Raw genomic sequence first — 19484 nt, 5'->3', positions numbered from 1 at the left:
AAAACTGCGTAAATTCCGAAATTCGCGTAAAAAAAACCGCGTAAATTCCGAAACTCGCGTAAAAAAAAAACAAAATTTCGTAAAAAAAAACTTTGTGGATTTCAACACTACGCGAAAAAATAGACGTTTTGAGCACATCCGCGTAAATTCCGAAAATCGCGTAAAAAAACCACGTAAATTCCGAAAATCGAGTAAAAAAACCGCGTAAATTCCGGAATTCACGTAAACCGCGTAAATTCCGAAATTCACGTAAAATAGTCACGTAAAAAGCGACTTTAGTGTATTTAATTCTAGTGGCTGTATTACACTGGCAAGTGTATTCTTCTAACAGAGAGGCTTTTTATCCGTAACTATAACAGAAATGTTACAACAATGTTACAATGTTACAAACATCACAAACAAAGATACAGATTGCAGATATGACAAACGCGCTCAATTTTCGTACCGAGAAGAAGTTGTTTCACATTCTCTCCTTCATTGGTACTGAATTAGCACCAGGAGCAATGTGTTGGTATGCACGTTCAATGAGATCGCTGAACCAACGCTCTCGTCGCGTTGAAACTTTTGCTCGTCAGCTTCGTTTCGTAGCTAAATAAAACGAAATCAAAGCTCAGACCATTGGAATCTGTAGCAGTAAAAGCTGTTCAGTAATATACCTGAGTCAACTGATGAGAAATTCCATACCGTGTGTTTGCAACAATGGAATAACGATCACTTTAATGAAAAAGTATACATACTGTGTATACCAACGGACGAGTCGCCACTGATCATTAGGGAGATCATATCACCACACAACATATAGTGTCTTCAGAAAAAATATGTACACTGAAGTCGCTTTTTACGCGGTTTGTTTTTACGCGAATTTCGGAATTTACGCGGTTTTTTACGCGAATTTCGGAATTATTACGCGATTTTAATTTACGCGGAACGTATCTTTCGTGTAAAAAGTGACTTGAGTGTATTTTGATACACATGACTAGCTTTGTAGAACATTGGAATATCAGGCTAAAAAACTCACGAGCAAAGTTATGGACAAAACTTGGCATTTAAGTGCTATGTTCCGGCATAACTCTGGAACGCTTGCACTGTTCTCCATTAAACTTGGCACACGTGTTTTTAGGGCATAAGTAGGTGGCTTTTACAAAGGTGGGTTGTTGACAAAAAAAGGGAGGCGGCTCCAGTGAAGGGAAAAAGGTCCAAGTAAGTAAAAAGGGCTGCACAATCTTCTTGCAATCAAAACGGTAACAGTTGTAGATATAATGGGAGACAATTTTGAGGTCAAAATAAGGAAAAAAGGTTTATTTTTACTTTCATTATAGGGATTTTTGCAGCAAATACGGATGTATAAGTGGCTGTGCGACCAAAGGGGATGGCTTTTGACAAGAAGGGAGGTACAAATCCCAATGTATAAATGTGAATGTATGTTTGTATGCATCGCTATAACTCCGGAACGCCTGGACGGTTCTTCATCAAACTTAGCATACAAGTTTATTGATATAAAGCAATTAATAAGGTGGTTGACATATTCCTTGTAGATAAGGAAGGAAAAAAGCGTCTCCATTGCATTATCAAAATTTAATTTCTCTACAAAAATAAATCTTTCAACAAAAAATGAAACGTTTTTGATTCTTTATTCTCCTGCCATACTTATCTGTTAGCGTTTAAAAAAACTGCCAAAACACAAAGTTCCAGTTTACATAACTTTACATTTCAGGAAATAAAATTGGTTTGGAAGTTTAATCCCTCTTGATTGGTGGCTCCGTATTTATATAATGATTGATGAAACAGAGTGCAATGATTAATTGTCTGTTCAGTTTTAATTATAGCTGGACCAAATTTCGGATTTTTTTCGGATCTTCACAACACAGCAACTGATACTCTCGAGTAGGTTGAATAACTACCTAGAGGGTATTGCCATTGAGCCACTTCAAAAGCTCGAAGTCAATCCGCAGCCAATTTCCTGAACCTGAAAACCGCAATCAAAGTCTTCCGCCGTTATGTAGACGCGCGAATTGGATGGATCGGTGGATGATGGTTGGGTAGAATTTTGCCACGAGCCACCGACGACCGAGCAATCATCAATCATAGAAGAGCCTAGCCCCTACTAGTAAGCGGACTATAGCTGAGGCGTGCTGTAAAATCTAATTTCAATCCGTTTTTGTTCTCTACCAAGGTGGCGAAAAAAAGAGTCTCTGTAGCAATATCTCTCTTCGAGACTGTTGTCTTCCACACGGTGAAAGGTGAACTAAATTGAACTTGAACCGTGGCGAAGACGAACTTTCTTCGCAAGTGAAGCGTACAGTACAAAGCAATCAACAGACTTGTCCTGCATCCTTGGCTATCTACCTAACCTACCTTGAGAGCGCGAGAGTAGATTGAATTTTAATTAGGATTTATTTTTTGCCTTCAACCAACGCTCTTTCTCTGGCAGTCATTGCCGTGTAATCGTTTCACCAGGTATTGCGCGTCCTAATTTGATTGATTGCTGTTCCGGTTAGCCTCCTCCGTCGTTGCTTTTGCCTTTGTACCTATCACGACGACACAATGCTTGACTTTTCTTATGAAAATCCTTCTCTTTCTTAGCAGAACAGATAAACTACGTCGTCGTCCGTCGTCGTCGTCGGGGTGATTAACTGCCTTTCTTTGGATTGGTCCCCAGGTGTAATCCACTCGAGTGTGTGCCATTCCGAACGACGGCGGGTCCCAGATGAAGGCTTGTTATTTTATTACCTTTCAGCCTCTCTGGAAGCATATGTTGCGTTGCCGCTTGGAATGGGCCGGATTTGTTCATCATTTTTCTCAATAAGAACGCAAATCAATCACGTGTAGCAGCAACCAAAAGCTACATGTCGTTCGGTGCAAACCTCCGGCTGCTCTGCCGGATGCCGCCTACAATGCGGCGCGGTCGAACCGAGTTAGTTTTCGGTCGGATTGGACGTGAGCGGATGTAAAGGCTCCCGTTCGATCAGTGCGCTATTATTCAGGATTACTGCTGGCGAAGCCGGCAATCAGCGAGCGGCGGCGTGCCGGATGTTGCAGCCGGAACCGAGACAAGAAGTTTCTTTCCCTAACTTGGTTGTGCTTTTTTTCGCTTTAGAACGGAGGGAGGGACAAAAAATGGAGGCTTCATGAGCTGGTTGATCCGACTGAGAACATGTCTCAGATGAGGTTGAAACATATGATAAACGATCGGCTTAAATGACAATGTTGGCAGAATGGTGGTTGTATTGAGAAATGGATTGTAATTGACATCGGTTTCGTAAAGTCTACCACAGTGCGTGATAAATATTAAGTCTTGTAGTATAATGTTGGCAATTTCCATGGAGCACCTGTTTATTTCAGTGCCTTAAAAAGCTTTTCTTGTTTCATAGAAAACTTATCAGGACAGCAAATTTTTATTTCCATTCTACAGTTTTATCGATTTCATCGATTTTCAAGTAACTTTTCACCACAGGAATTTATAAACTTCTGCCTCCTGATTCCCTCGAAACCAGCAACATCATCTTTTTTTTTGTTGCTGCCTTTCCCTCTCCGGATAACTTTCTTTCGTGCTTCCACGCTTCCGCGCCCGCACGCGCTCATCCGTTCCAGTTGAGTCAACTATTTTCACTTTAATTAAACTCTTACTACCGTCTGTTCGCCATTAAAAGTTTATACGCCAGCTCAACCCCAACCATTATCGGTCGTCGGGAAGCCGAGGATGACTGCCTGACGCTGCTGTAAACTTAATCGCCAAATGACACTCAACCAAGGCCGGGAACCAGTCAGCCAGCCAGCCAGCGCCATCACGCGCCTCTGCTATCTTAGTAGTAGAACGACTCCACATGGGCGCGGCGGCGTCGTGTCGGGATAATCCTCGCAAAACTAGCGCCGCAAACTTCCTTGCGACTCACGTCGAAAATAGCAGCTTGGAAAATTTCTCATTAACCTGCATTTATAATGACGATGACGAAGCTGACGAAGAGAGCCGAGGTTGGCTGAATTTTTCATTTCATCATCACCAGTGACACGGTGATGGCGCGCTGCTGAGGGCTGCTCTGCAGCTGAGTGCAATTCTTCCGGGAACCATTCATCTTCTATCTCGCGCACTAGTATAAATCTCTCTGTTCGCTCGTGACACGACAACACACTACCTACTACCTACTCTAGATAGAACTTCCCGTTCGACTGTTGCGCTCCTGTTGGCGGGTGGCAATAAATACAATTTCTTCCTCGCGAAGAGAAAGAAACCCGTAATCATGATGCTGCTGCTGGCTTCATCTTCGCAGTCACCAACGATTTAGCATAAATTTCAATACGAGAGCACAGCTTTTCAAGATCCACCCTCTTCTGTGTTCGATGTAGATGTAGAGACAAAAAAAAATAAGTAGAAAAAAACCGGAAAGCAACTTCCCTACCCGCTGGCTGCACCGGATGGTTGTTAACAGTCACATAATTTCTTAATCACAATAGAGGAAAATTTATTGCCGAATGCTCGCTTGCTCGTTTCGCGCGACAGTTCGGCCGGTGAAATTATGTTCTGTTTATGGGCTAGTGCACTTACGAAGCTGGCATCTGGAATGGATGGACCGTAAAACGGCGAACGGCGGCGACTCATCGCCATCGGGGAAATTCAGTTCACTTGCCAGCATACTAATCGGGTGGTAAAATTTATCTTGTCTTTTTTTTTTTCTTTCAGGACTTCACTTTTCAGTTTAGTTAGTTACGTTTTCGAAGAAAAACATTGTTCAACGAATACGAATAGAAATAGAAAACATTGAGAAAATCTAGCGCACAATTAAATAAAGCTGCAGAACGGCGGAGGCGAAAGAAAGCCAGCTTCCCCAGAAAAGGCGTCCAATTTGTGACGCAAAGCCTTCCTGCTGGTTGCTGGCTGGTTACTGGCTAAGGCCAAATCTTCCGGCTTCGCAGCAAAACGATTTCGCTCAGAAAGTCAAACACGCGTGCCGAAATCCGGATGTAAGCGTACAATAGGGGCTGTCAAGTTCTGTCAACTGTGACAGCGAAACCGACGGCTTGGCGGACCAGTTTTCCTGTAAGGCCCTCGTCGCCCGTCTTGCGAAATTGAGCCATTTCATCGGTGGCTTATGAACCAGCCAACGAACGGCTGAACGATATACCACCGCAGTAGAGCAGCAGCAGAAGCAGCAGCGTTTGTGAACGACGACAAACCGGACGGCAGCAGCAGCGACGAAGCTGATTTGAATGGAAATTATGCGACCCGCCGGGCCGGGAGATAAGCCGAACCGGCTTTAACTTTGGCGTTTTTTGTGGCCGGAGGAAAACGGAAAATTTAATACCCCAAAGAGTGACCTTAAGCCCGGTGGTAACAGTCACACTACTCGCTGTGTGTCTGCCGGTTTCACTCACAGTCACAGGAGGAGAAAGTGGACGCCTCATGCTACTGACACGACTGTCACAGGATGGAACTTTAGAGAGAAGATCAAACAGACGCTAGTGTATACAAACGGATGACAACAGTGCCAGTCAGTGGGCAAGCTTGTCTCATCTGTCGGATTGACGGAATGACTGTTCGATGTTGTCCCGTAAAGCATTGATGGTCGATTTCCGATGTTGATTCTAGCAGTGCCAGTTGTGGTGATGATGTTGTTACCTTTGGCTGTTGTTTGTCCAGAAGAGTCCATGGTAGAAGCTTTGGCGGATGATAGATCAGTATAAAACCGGAACCAGCGCAGCGAGCGGAAGACCAAATGCTAGCACCATGGAAGTTTTATTGAATTTCTGTAATATACTGTTCGATTCGGTTCGGGGGCAGTGTGTAGGAGTCGGTTAGGAAGGAATAAAACGTTGCAACAATCCACTGGCTGTATCTCTGGGGCAGGGACAATTCAATTGATAATGTTATCATCAATGACAAGATTGATGCAGAGCGTGAAGACAATACGCTTTTTGGCAAGAATTTTAGTGAAACTTCAGCGATTAAAACAAGCAAAAACACATATTTTCTAACTTGATTCAAAAGTTTAGGCATTTATCAGTCATGTAATCAAATAACTAGCGGATTTAATCGTTGCAAATCACCAAATAGATATTTTTGGGAACTCTTTCAACTATAATATCGCTCAATAATAAAATGTCGTCAATTCATCCCATCAAGTTTAATCAAGTTAAATTTCCCCCTAGTTAAATTAACCCCTAGCTGACCCGACAAACTTCGTATTGCCAAACAAATTAAACTGTGTTGTACATAAATCGTGAAGCTCGGATGACCTTTGTCACAATCCCGAGTTTTGCAAGTTTCTGAGGAGCTCAACCTTAGATGATTCATTTTGGCAGTTACGTAACTATGAAAGCAAGGGTAGTTTAATATACAAATTTGGAATTTTTCCTCACACTAAAGTAGCAAGCAACACCTCCCCCTCCCGTTGCTTAGCCAGGTAAAAAAACTTACTTGCTTTCGCTCGCTCGGACCCAACTAAAGGAGAGTAATAGAGGCCTAGGAAAACGAATAAACAACCTACTATCACAGGTGTGAGGGGTGTTATTTGTATGGGAGCCCCATTCTTAAAAGGGGGAGGAGTCATTCATCATAGAAAAAATTCATGCCTCCAAAAACCCCCACGGTCCCAATTTGGATCCATTTGCTTGATTAGTTCTAGAGTAATGAGGAAATTTGTATTTCATTTGTATAGGAGCCCCCCCTCTTATAGGGGGGAGGGGTCATAATTCCCCTCCTAAAGAGGGGAGGGTTCTCAATTCACCACAGAAAAAATTCTTTCCTCCAAAAACACCCACATGCCAAACTTGGTTCCATTTGCTTGATTAGTTCTCTAGTTATGCAGAAATTTGTGTTTCCACTGTATGGGAGCCCCCCCATATAGGCGGTAGAGGGGTCTCTAACTATCCTAAGAACCTTCCCTGGCCACAAAGACCCCTGCATGCAAATTTTCACGCCGATCGGTTCAGTAGTTTCCGAGTCTATAAGGAACATTCCGACAAACAGGCAGAAATCCATTTTTATAGGTATAGATTTTTGACAACACCAAACAGCTCGCACACATACATAAAGTAGAGTTTCAATTATTTTATGCAAACATGTTTTAAATGACATCCCGAAAAAAAATTATATTAAAATGTTTAATAGAAACAATGCGTCCACAACAGTTATTTGCTGATATTTTTTTTTTTTTTTTTTTTTTTTTTTTTGAGTGGTTTTAACCCAAAGGGTCATTCACCATTGCTGATATTTGAAACTGATGCTAAATTTGCTGTAAAAGTGTTTACTGCCTTTTTTCGTTAGAAAAAAAGGACAATAACTTTTACTGTAAATGAACATTTTTGTTCGCGAAAAAATAGATTTTGTTATTGTTAAGATACTTGATAATGATGATGATTAAGATAATGATGGGTTGCATTTTTGTGGTAGAATCTCTGAAAACCATGAAAGTTATGGTAGACTACAATAAGTTTAATGGTTTGGTTATCTTTTTTGGCGATTAATCTTATTGTTTTTACTGTATTTTGTATCATACTGTTACAATAATTTTTATCTTCGTGTTGTAGTTATTTTTCCGGGATTCCAGCCCAAATCGAAATTTCAGACCATATCAAATCAAGTTCCAAAACAAGTTCGATATGGAGGCCTAAGCCAAGCCTCAAACCATGTTCCAAACAAAGCTCACAAATTCGATCATGAATCAGGTCCTAAGCCAGTTCCAACATCATATCTTAAATCAAGTCATCAATTCCAATCCAGAATAAGAATTCAAATCAATTGCCAAATTAGAAAAAAAAAATCAACTCCTCTTTTTTTCCTCTTTCGCATTAATTTACTCTTTCCTATTCTGTCTTTCATTCTTATTTTCTTTTCTATTTTTATTTTATTTTCTCTCCATCTCTCTATCTTCTCTCTCTTCGGCCTTTTCTGGCCTTTAGAAGGGATTGAGAGCAATTCTGAGCTTAATTTGGGATAATTTTCTGTTTTGACCTTTTCAGGCCCTTAGAAGGGATTTAGAGCGATTCTGAGCTTAATTTGGGATCATATTTTTGGGCCTATTCAGACCCTTAGAAGGGGAGCGATTCTGAGCTTAATTTTGGATCATTTGCTTTGTCGGCCTTTAGAAGGAGTTTAGAGGGATTCTGAGCTTAATTTTGAATCATTTTTTTTCGGCATTTGGAAGGGGTTTAGAAGGATTCTGAGCTTAATTTCGGATCATTTTCTTTTCGGCCTTTGGAAGGGTTTTAGAGCGATTTTGAGCTTAATTCGGGATCATCGTCTTTTTCGGCCTTTAGAAAGGATTTAGAGCGATTCTGAACTTAATTTGGGATCATATTTTTGGGCCTTTTCTAACCCTTAGAAGGGGTTTGGAGAGGTTCTGAGCTTAATTTCGGATCATTTTCTTTTCGGACTTTGGAAGGGGTTGAAAGCGATTCTCAGCTTAATTTGGGATCATTTTTTTTATCGACCTTTGGAAGGGGTTTAGAGCGATTCTGAGCTTAACTTGGGATCATTTTCATTTTCAGCCTTTTCTGACCTTTAGAAGGGGTTTAGAGCGATTCTGAGTATAATTTAGGATCATTTTCTGTTTTGACCTTTTCCGGCCTTTAGAAGGGTTTTAGAGCGATTTTGAGCTTAATTCGGGATCATCGTCTTTTTCGGCCTTTAGAAAGGATTTAGAGCGATTCTGAACTTAATTTGGGATCATATTTTTGGGCCTTTTCTAACCCTTAGAACGGGTTTGGAGAGGTTCTGAGCTTAATTTCGGATCATTTTCTTTTCGGACTTTGGAAGGGGTTGAAAGCGATTCTCAGCTTAATTTGGGATCATTTTCTTTATCGACCTTTGGAAGGGGCTTAGAGTGATTCTGAGCTTAATTTTGGATCATTTTCTTTTTCAGCCTTTTCTGACCTTTAGAAGGGGTTTAGAGCGATCCTGAGCTTAATTTGGGATCATTTTTTCGGCCTTTCCTGACCTTTAGAACGCGTTTAGAGCGATTCTGAGCTTAATTCGGGATCATCGTCTTTTTCGGCCTTTAGAAGGGTTTAGAGCGGTTCTGAGCTTAATTTGGGATCATTTTCTGTTTTGACTTTTTCCGGCCATTAGAAAAGATTTAGAGCGATTCTGAGCCTAATTTGGGATCATATTTTTGGGCCTTTTTAGACCCTTAAAAGGGGTTTGGAGAGGTTCTGAACTTAATTTCGGATCATTTTCTTTTCGGACTTTGGAAGTGGTTTAAAGCGATTCTGAGCTTTATTTGGGATCATTTTCTGTTTTGACCTTTTCAGGCCCTTTGAAGGGATTTAGAGCGATTCTGAGTGTAACTTGGGATCATATTTTTGGGCCTTTTCTGACCCTTAGAAGGGGAGCGATTCTGAGCTTAATCTTGGATCATTTGCTTTGTCGGCCTTTAGAAGGAGTTTAGAGGGGTTCCGAGCTTAATTTTGAATCATTTTTTTTCGGCCTTTAAAAAGGGTTTGGAAGGATTCTGAGCTTAATTTCGGATCATTTTCTTTTCGGCCTTTGGAAGGGGTTTAGAGCGATTCTGAGCTTAATTTGGGATCATATTTTTGGGCCTTTTCTAACCCTTAGAAGGGGCTTGGAGAGGTTCTGAGCTTAATTTCGGATCATTTTCTTTTCGGACTTTGGAAGGGGTTGAGAGCGATTCTGAGCTTAATTCGGGATCATTTTCTTTTCGGCCTTTAGAAGGGTTTAGAGCGGTTTTGAGCTTAATTTGGGATCATTTTCTGTTTTGACCTTTTCCGGCCTTTAGAAGAGATTTAGAGCGATTCTGAACCTAATTTGGGATCATATTTTTGGGCCTTTTCTGACCCTTAGAAGGGGTTTGGAGAGGTTCTGAACTTAATTTCCGATCATTTTCTTTTCGAACTTTGGAAGGGGTTGAAAGCGATTCTCAGCTTAATTTGGGATCATTTTCTTTATCGACTTTTGGAAGGGGCTTAGAGCGATTCTGAGCTTAATTTGGGATCATTTTTTCGGCCTTTCCTGACCTTTAGAACGAGTTTAGAGCGATTCTGAGCTTAATTCGGGATCATCGTCTTTTTCGGCCTTTAGAAGGGTTTAGAGCGGTTCTGAGCTTAATTTGGGATCATTTTCTGTTTTGACTTTTTCCGGCCATTAGAAAGGATTTAGAGCGATTCTGAGCCTAATTTGGGATCATATTTTTGGGCCTTTTCAGACCCTTAGAAGGGGTTTGAAGAGGTTCTGAACTTAATTTCCGATCATTTTCTTTTCGGACTTTGGAAGGGGTTTAGAACGATTCTGAGTTTAATTTGGGATCATTTTTTCGGCCTTTCCTGACCTTAGAAGGCGTTTAGAGCGATTCTGAGCTTAATTTGGGATCATTTTCATTTTCGGCCTTTACTGGCCTTTTTTCTCTTGTTATCTCTTATTCTCTCTTGCTTTGATTTTGCCTTTCAAAACCTCTTATTTTTATTGTCTCTTTCTCACTTTTTCTCTTTCGCACTCTGCCTCTCTCCAAGCTAATTTTTTCTCATTTCTCCCTCTTATTCTCATTCTCTCCGAACAATTTGTTGGTTGACTAGAATTATGGCTGTAGATAAAAAGCGTCTATTATCAGTCAAATTAGGCTAGCAGTCAGCAAAGACATGGTGAAAAAAATCTGAAAATTAGAATTACAATATTGGCTGTGAATGTACATGTACGTGAATGTTCAATAAGTTCGAATACACTTTAAAGATGTGTTTAAAAAATGAAAATATAAGATATTCTTTTCTGAGTCAACTGTTATTGAAGCAGTGTTTATTGAGAAACTATACGACATATTCGGTGGAAGGAAACGCGGCACGCACCAGGTCCATGGGTATTTCGTTAGCGATCTTGGAAATGAGCTTCTTAAATTGGTCCATAGTGCTCACTTTATGTCCGCTCTGCTTGACCAGCATGTACGACCATACATAAAAGTCCAGGGGATTAAGATCCGGGGAGCTGGGAGGCCACAAAGTTTTATCGAGAAAATCAGTCAAATTCTCCCGACACCACGCTTGGACGATATTCGCCGTGTGGGCCGGTGCGCTGTCCTGTTGAAAGACGTAATGATCTTTCCCGTAGAGGTCACAAAGTGCCGGGGCCACAACCTTCTCCAGAACCTCGGTCTTATAGCACGAGGCGTTGATTTTCACGTTTTTCTCGATAAACACCAATGGAAGCTTCCCACGCTTGGAGACAGCCCCCCAAACCATCACCGGCGCGGCGCTCTGGAACCGCGGGATGTTTATGTGGGACGGGCGGATGCTGGCCAACGTCGGCGCCCACAGCCGATCATTTTGGACTTTGTGTGGCTGTTGCAATCAGTCTCATCAGAAAACACGAACTCCTGACCAGCGTGCCGCGAAAGTATCAGTTTTGCTCTGTCCAGCCTCTTCTTCGTTGTAGCCTCCGTTACCCCGTGAACCTCGCGTTTCTTGTACGGCTTGCATCCCAGGTCCTTCGCCCTGATGGTGTGAGCAGTCCCGATCGACGCATCCAGGTCAACAGCGATCTTCCGGATCGAGCGGTTCTTTTTCGACGAACCCGCTCCCTCACCACCTTGGCTACTGGCGTCCCCTCCGAACGCGGCCGCCCGGAATTAGCACGGTCCTTGGCTGAGTCCATCTTCCGGTGCCAACGGATGGTGTTATAGATGTCGCCGGGTCGCTCACCTCTCGCAAATAACTTTACTACGACGTTGTGGTACTCCTTCATCGCGCGTGGTAAACAAATAACGAATGACATCAAGTCGACCCTTGCGCGTTGGTTAGCTTATATATAAGGCTAAAGCTGACACCAATACCAATACACAGAATGTACATGATGCACACTTACACAACGATAAAAAGTTGTAATCGAACTTATTGAACACCCTGTAAGCAAAAAAAGCCAGGTGTACGATACAGACGCATAAAAAGATAAAAGCAAAGAAATAAACCAAATAACTCCTACCCGGAACCAGTTCAGTGCTTGCGAGTAACGGAAAAGTAAAATTGAGATTTTGTTGTTGTCCGATTGCTATTAAACTATAACGGCTCGCAAAAGAAAAAGTAACGAATTTAGCACTCGAATAAAGAAAGTAATTGACCAAACACAACTCCATTGGATAGCCGAATGAGCCATACAAACTTTTTCTGAGAAAGTGTACTGCATCGGAGTCGAAATAATCTGCTAATTATAGCACCAATTTTCTAACCGGGATATCAAACCCATACTAGGGAAAATTTAATTCCGACTTTTACTAAGTTTTGGAATGCGCGAATTGGAAATAGAAAACATTGAGAAATCTATCCCCCTTTCTAAGCATGCAGCACGCAGCAGTGTTCCTAATGAGAAGATTGAATTTCACCATTCCGCCATCTACAGACTGACTGACTGACACGTAAATACAAATCTACACCCTCCCACTGTGAAACGAGAAGGCAAAAAAACACCCGTTTGACCGATGCTTGCATCCTGGGTTATTTCCACTCAATGGCGTTTTCAGTTTTTTACATGTCTACCGATTTCACAGCAATATTTTTACCGAATTACCAACGTTTCGACCCTGGAATCTTCAAATACCAGCCAACAAATTCTTACTACTGTTACTGTTGTTCTGTCGCAACTCATCTGTCCAAAGCAGCTGACCGAGAAGAATCGTTTCAGTTACATCTTCACCAGAGTGTCACCGTCGTCGTCGTCGTCGTCGTCGCCGTCATCGCGGTTTGCAAAACAAGCCACCTGATAATGCTGATCTCCTCCGTAACGTAATTGTTGCACTTTAATCTGTGTCAAACTGAACGTAGTTAGTAAATGTATCATCCATGCGAGAAGTTAGAGAAGTCAACCGAAGAAACCACAACCCAATGGCGTTGGCAAAATGTCACTCAGTACAGAGCAGTCGTCGTATTTTGGGGGTGTTTCTATACGACACGGCTGAGGCTGAGACCGTCTTGCTTATGTTAAGTGCCTCCAAGCCACGTTAACCACATTCGCCTGTATGACATTTATGAATAGTGTGTACCTCGCATATTTCACCTGGTTTTGACTTTCGTACTGGCGAGCGGGGACCCGACCCTAATCCAGGGAATTAATGTTTCATCATTAGGAAAAACTAATGAATAATGTAGGCCATTTGAGGCCAACCCAAGGTGTGCGCTGTTGCTGGATTATAACCATCATATTCGTGCTCAGCCCTCAGCTCGGTTCCTTTGTCGAAATGAACTTCTGTAGATTATTAAAACCTGTCCACGTCTGCCAATTCGATCCCCCGCTTTTGACCCCTCTAGGATTACACTATTGAAGAATAAACAAACAATCCAGAGGATCACCGGAAAAAGGCCACTATTGCTATTTCAGCTTTTCATTTTCCATCCTGAAAATGTGATGATGGGAAGGGATGAAGAAAGAAAAGAAGACTCCATCGCTGTGTGTGTGTCTCTCTCTGCCCCTCCGGGCCAGCCGGTCGGTGGTGATATATTTCTGCGGCCATAAATTTAGCTCCGTAGCCACACACCGTAGAGAACGGAGAGACCAAAAGACCATCCAACCAACTTTCATTATTCTAATCACACTCGACCGCACCCAATTTAAATTCAAAATAGATCCATAGGCGCCAATATCTTGTTCCATCATGCGGTTGAAAAGAAAATCCCCCGCCTCTCTTGTCCTCTCGCCACCGAACACCGACCGCCGGGTTCGTCCCGTTCGGCAATCCGTCTTCCAGGAGAAGGATATTAATGCAGAAGATGCTGATTCCCGGGCAGCCAGCAACGATTGTGAGTAGGACGACGACGACGACGACGAAGACGACTACGACGACGACGATGATGATGGTGATTGTGGTAAGGTCGATGCTAGTAGTGCGGTGGAATTCATATTTCACTTTCCACTGGCTGGCTGGTTTCAAACTCTCTGTATGCACGAAACGACAGTGGATTGGACTTTATTGGAAACTTGGAACCCTATCAAAGCAATATATTAAGAGACCATCATGACAAGGCTATCACAGCAATCCCGCCACCACCGACCGACCAGACCGATCAACCAACCGACCGACCGTCCGACAACGGGTGGTTTTCTCGGATGCAGTGTGCGTGTGGATTTTCTCATCGTCGTCGTCGTCATCGTTGTCAGTGGAATCTAGCATTTGGAGGACGTTCGTTCTACTACTGGTGCTGCTGCTGCTACTGCTTCTGACGAGTGTGTAGAACTGGGATTCGATTTATTTGACTAGCGGTGCGGAATTTGAATACTAACGAGACGGGTTGCCTGCATTTGTGGTTTTCTCAATAATTTCTCTTTCCTATCGTAGAATAGAGTACAATTAGGAGCACTGATTAGGGCTAGAAGTTTCACGTGTGAAGTCCCGGTTAGAAAAGTTACGTCCCAAATCATCTGCCAGCACTGCGTGTGGTTTTGATGGACTGCGTAATAAAATGTTTCACCCGTAACAAGAAAAAAATAGCCTTAGGTTAAAACGTGCTCCGACAGTGCACCAACTGGCTGGCTTTATATCATTTTCTTACAGAAAACCACACCGACAGTGATGGGGAGAAGCAGAAAGATAACATTTTCGTTCTCCAAAAACCTGGCCCGGCGCGTTGGCAGCCAGAAGATAAACGAGCTGAATTTATACGAAAATTTCGATTACACAATAATACGCTACGCATCGGAAGGAGGGGGTGGGCTCCCTTTGATGCTGGCACCTTTTGAGCTGTAAGGCTTCCGGCCGAAAAGTATCCTTTCACGTCCAAAGGATACACGCCAGCAAAGTCCGATTTGTGCTTGCTCATCTGCTCATCCTTCACGTAAGTTGTGTAACTTCGGGCAGCTTAACGTCTGCGAAGCGTCCAAGCCCGCCGCCGCTGGCGCTGGCGGGTAAGGACACGTGTTTTCTTTCCGTTTCTTCGTCCCTGCTCTCCCCTGGACGATGCACACGATGAGCCAGGCAGTTTATGACATGTGATGGATGGAATTGATAGCCGAAAACAGTAGGGTTTCATCCGGTGAAAGAACGCTTCTGGGAAAGTTTTCCTACAGTCACAGATGATTCCGGTCTTGGTACAAATTTGACCAACATTATTTCGGGTCCGCTTGGTCTTATCCACGCACGGCTCAGCTGAACGATTTCCGAGGCATAAGTAATTCCGGCTGGTTAGCACAAATTGGACCCCATAGATAAACTACGGTTTTCGACAGGGCTATGATCCAATCACTAATCTTGCACTGGTCAGGACCAGACGGTCCGGCTCTCATGATGAATTGTGCAATTTGACTGAAACTATCGTACCGTGAAAATGAAGTGAAATGAATGAAATTTGTTACTTTTGTAAGGTCGCTTTCAATACTGGCAGCACTGGTAGGAAGCTGGTCCACTTCACGTCACACACGATGCTCTAGAGGCAATTACACTAATCACTCACATCGTCCAAATTGCCCTTAATCGACGGGAACGTCTTCCGTTCTGTCGACTGTCCCCCGACGAGAAGAATGCCAGAGTTCTTGCCTGTCCCACATTTCAGCAGCTGCTACGTGTCGGTAAAAGGCTGTCTATCGTCTGCCAGCTGTCATCCACAGTCGGCACTCGACGTCATAATAGCACCCCATAATCAGCTGCGATTACAGAAATTACTCTTCGCTGACTTTTTTCCTCTCCTCTGTCTTTGTTACTTGTTCTACCGCTTCCGCTTCCACAGACTCTCGGGCTTTCGGGCTTCGATTTTCGGGCGTTGCTGTATTTCATTGGAGCGGAAAAAAGTCCATAATTTGACTATTCCCACATCATACGTTCCGAAATAAAACATGATAACAATATTCGAGAGCCGGAAAAGCAGTCCCGGATGATCCAATATGTCAGCAGTTTCCCACATTTTTTGCTGCTCTCATCGCCTCACAATTAACGAAGGCAAAACGCTGCCAGCTCGTCACGTCACGTAAGGACCCACTTCCTGCCATCCGCATATATCTTGATATTTATATTGCGTTCCGACGTCACTTTCACACCTTGACTCACCGCGCGCCTCTATCTTTTCTCTCTCTATCTCGTTCACGTTTGCCCTTACAGTTACTGTCCCACCGCGAGGTGTCCCACTTTTTTCAAACCCATATTTTTTCTTTTTGTGCTGCACTGTCACTTTTTGTGTATGCTCTGTCAAATCACACACTCACACAAACACAGCCACACGCACACACAAAAGCAAGTACATATTTCTTTTCAAACTCGGATTTTTTTGCATGCCCCAGATTCACTAGCCTGTTTCTTTTCTCTGTCGTCGTCAGTGCAAACAGATCGTTACTTGTCGGTATGCCGGGCCATCATACGGATGCGAGCCGTCGGCGGTAAAACTCAACCTCAACCGGCAGCCCCTTTCGCCGTCCTTTGCGGCGACCTCCCAAACAGGCAGGCTGCTGCAGCATAGCCAAGCGCCAGGCCAGGATAAATAAAACGAGGGCAAGGAGATTCACCACCACCATCGGTGTCCCCTATTGCTCGGAGTTTTTTTTTTTTCGTCTTCCGCTCCCAAATAGCACGTGTTCCCTGCCAATATGAATTGTTGAAGATTATCATCAAATCAGAATATTGTCGACAATAATATAAGGTGCTATTCATCGTCGTTTTTGCGTCTCAGACCCGCTTCCTGTCTACTAGTCAACTTAAAAGATCCACCAGGAAGTGGGCGCAAATTGGATTTCTTTTTTTTTTCGGGTGAAACCCAGCCTGAAAAGAATGATACTTCTAAGAAGTTTATTATTTTCATTTGTCGAGAAATGTCTGCCCAGACATAGCTGGAACCTGAGCGGAGCTCAGCTTCATGGTTCGAAACCGATAGGCTAGAATCACAACGAAAACGAAATCGGGACACATTTGTCACTCCGACGACGTCGTCGTCGGTCGAATCATTCACACATTCTTACAGCCTTTCATCAATCCCAATACCGATGGAAGGATGGATGCTGCTGCTAGCTGGGAACAATATTCAATCAGGAAGTTCGAAACAAACTTTCCCCTGTTTGATCAACTCCATCCGGACACACGAGGGAATGACAAATCCGGGATGCGAGCAGCATCGATCAAACAGCTGGCGTCCCCTTTTTTCACCGCCGCGTTACGTGTGTGTGTGTACGCGCGAGAGGGTTAGGTTTGCATTTACGTGTCAGTCCGTCAGTTGGCTCTTGTTGGCGGAGTGCGGAAATTCAATTTTCTCATTAGGAAAACTTTACCGTCGGTTGGTCGGGAAAACCTTTAGTGATGATGAGTTACGGAGGGAGCAGCAGCAGCAGCATTCAGCAAATCAACCGATCGGTTGTTTTTCCTCTGTGCACAGCTGTTAAATGGTTACGGTTTTTCTCAATGTTTTCCAGTTCCTATTCGTGTATTCCAACACTCGACCAAACTCGGAATTAAACTTTTACCTCCATGGATTTGATATCCCGGCTGGAAAAATGGTACCGTAATTAGCAATTTGTTTCGATTCCGATGCAGTGCACCACCACTCTCACTTCCAGAAAGTTTGCTCGACTCATTGGACTTTCCAATGAGTTGTGCTTCGTCAGTTACTTGTTCCGTTCGACTGCTAAATTCGTTATGTTTTCTTTTACGAGCTATTTATAGTTTGTCAGGAACCGAACCGAAAAACAACTCGATTTTATTTTTGCAGTCCGTGGAAGCACTGAAGCACAGTTCCAAGTAGGAGTTAGATGGAATACTTTATCTCTTTTGTGCTTCTCTGCATTCATAGCAGAACAAAATAAGTTTTTGCTGATGTGTTGGACAACACGCAAGGTCTCATTTTCTATTAACTTTTATGTTAAGAGTATCTTTTCAAAAGGGTGTAATTAGTCTAAAATGTAAACAAACACAACAAGAAAAGTCTACACAACACAAGCGGCTTACGATACACACACAAAGCGGCTTACGAAACACACACGAAATATGACAGATGAATTTAACCCTCTAACGGGGTACCATCATCGTAATTTAAAAGATTGGATCAAATTTCAGGATCTTGAAATCTTAACCTCAAGTAAAATTACAAGCTTAATTTCAATTCCAATTTTCCTATTTTAAGTTAAATTTATAGTCCAATTTCAAGTCGAATTTTATGCCCGATTGCAAGTAAAAATTCAATGTTAAGTCCTATTTCAAATGCGATTTCAGGTCTTATTTCCTATCTAATATCAAGTTGACTTGCGTGTGTCGAGACGCGCAACGAATTGGCGACGAGTAGCCCAGGACCGAGTGCAATGGAGAGCAGTTCTTGATACGGCAAGAGCCACCCCGGCTCTCGACTGAATAAGTAAGTATGAAGAATATTAGAGAGCAACACGAAAATCTCTTTATTTTATTGCCATTTCTTAGCATTTTTTGGACGCCAAACAACAATTCATCCTGGCAAACTGGGAGTTGCAAAAAGGAAGATATTATTAAAAGGTTTTAATATCAGAATGTGACTAGAATGATTTTGCTAGACACTATACTTGATTAATGGAACATATTTATTTTATATAAGATATTGGATTTTAAAAATTGCAAAATTTTGATGGCGTGTTAAGTTTAGCCAATTATCATAACAATATGGACGATAAAATTTAATGCACAGATGCTGCATATGCTGGTTGGTAAACGGCTGGATAATGCGGAATATAGACCCCATAGATCCCGACCTCCTCGTGGTGCCAGCCGAAATACGGAAATTAACCTAGGAGCGCCCATGGAAGGTAGTAATGTCCTAGCACCTGATCTCCAAGAAGTCAAACGAGAAATCGGGTTGCTGAAGACCAATAAAGCCACTGGGAAGGACCGCCTACCGGCAGAGCTAGCTAGCAAAGGCTCTACACTGGGTTATTTCGAGGATTTGGGAGGAGGCAAAGCTACCAGAGGAATGGATGGAAGGAGTGGTTTGTCCCATCTACAAAAAGGGTGATCGGCTAGACTGCTGCAACTATTGCGGTATTACGCTGGTAAACGCCGCCTACATGGTACTCTCCCAGATCCTGTTACGCCGGCTATCACCGATAGCACAAGGTTTCGTAGGGAATTATCAGGCGGGTTTCATGGGGGCTCACGCAACTATGGACAAATTTTTACTAGCCGACAGATCTTGCAGAAATGTCGGGAGTACAACGTGCCCACGCATCACATCTTTATTGATTTCAAAGCAGCATACGATACAGTCGATCGAGACAAGCTATGGCAGATATTGCACGAATACGGTTTTCCGGACAAACTGACGCGACTGATCAGAGCTACATTGGATCGAGTGATGTGTTTTGTACGCATCTCTGGGACACTCTCGAGTCCCTTCGAGACGCGGTGAGGGTTGAGACAAGGTGACGGTCTATCCTGCATGCTGTTCAACATCGCTCTTGAGGGGGTAATCCGACGAGCGGGCATCGAAACGAGAGACACGATTTTTACCAAGAGTAGCCAACTTCTAGGCTTTGCAGATGACTTCGATATCATTGCCAGGAACTTTGCCTCGGCGGAGGCAATCTACGCCAGACTGAAAGCGGAGTCTAGGAGAATTGGGCT

Source organism: Sabethes cyaneus, chromosome 1 (assembly GCF_943734655.1).
Source record: "Sabethes cyaneus chromosome 1, idSabCyanKW18_F2, whole genome shotgun sequence".
NCBI classification, from domain to species: Eukaryota; Metazoa; Arthropoda; class Insecta; order Diptera; family Culicidae; genus Sabethes; species Sabethes cyaneus.
This window is presented reverse-complemented; position numbering follows the sequence as displayed.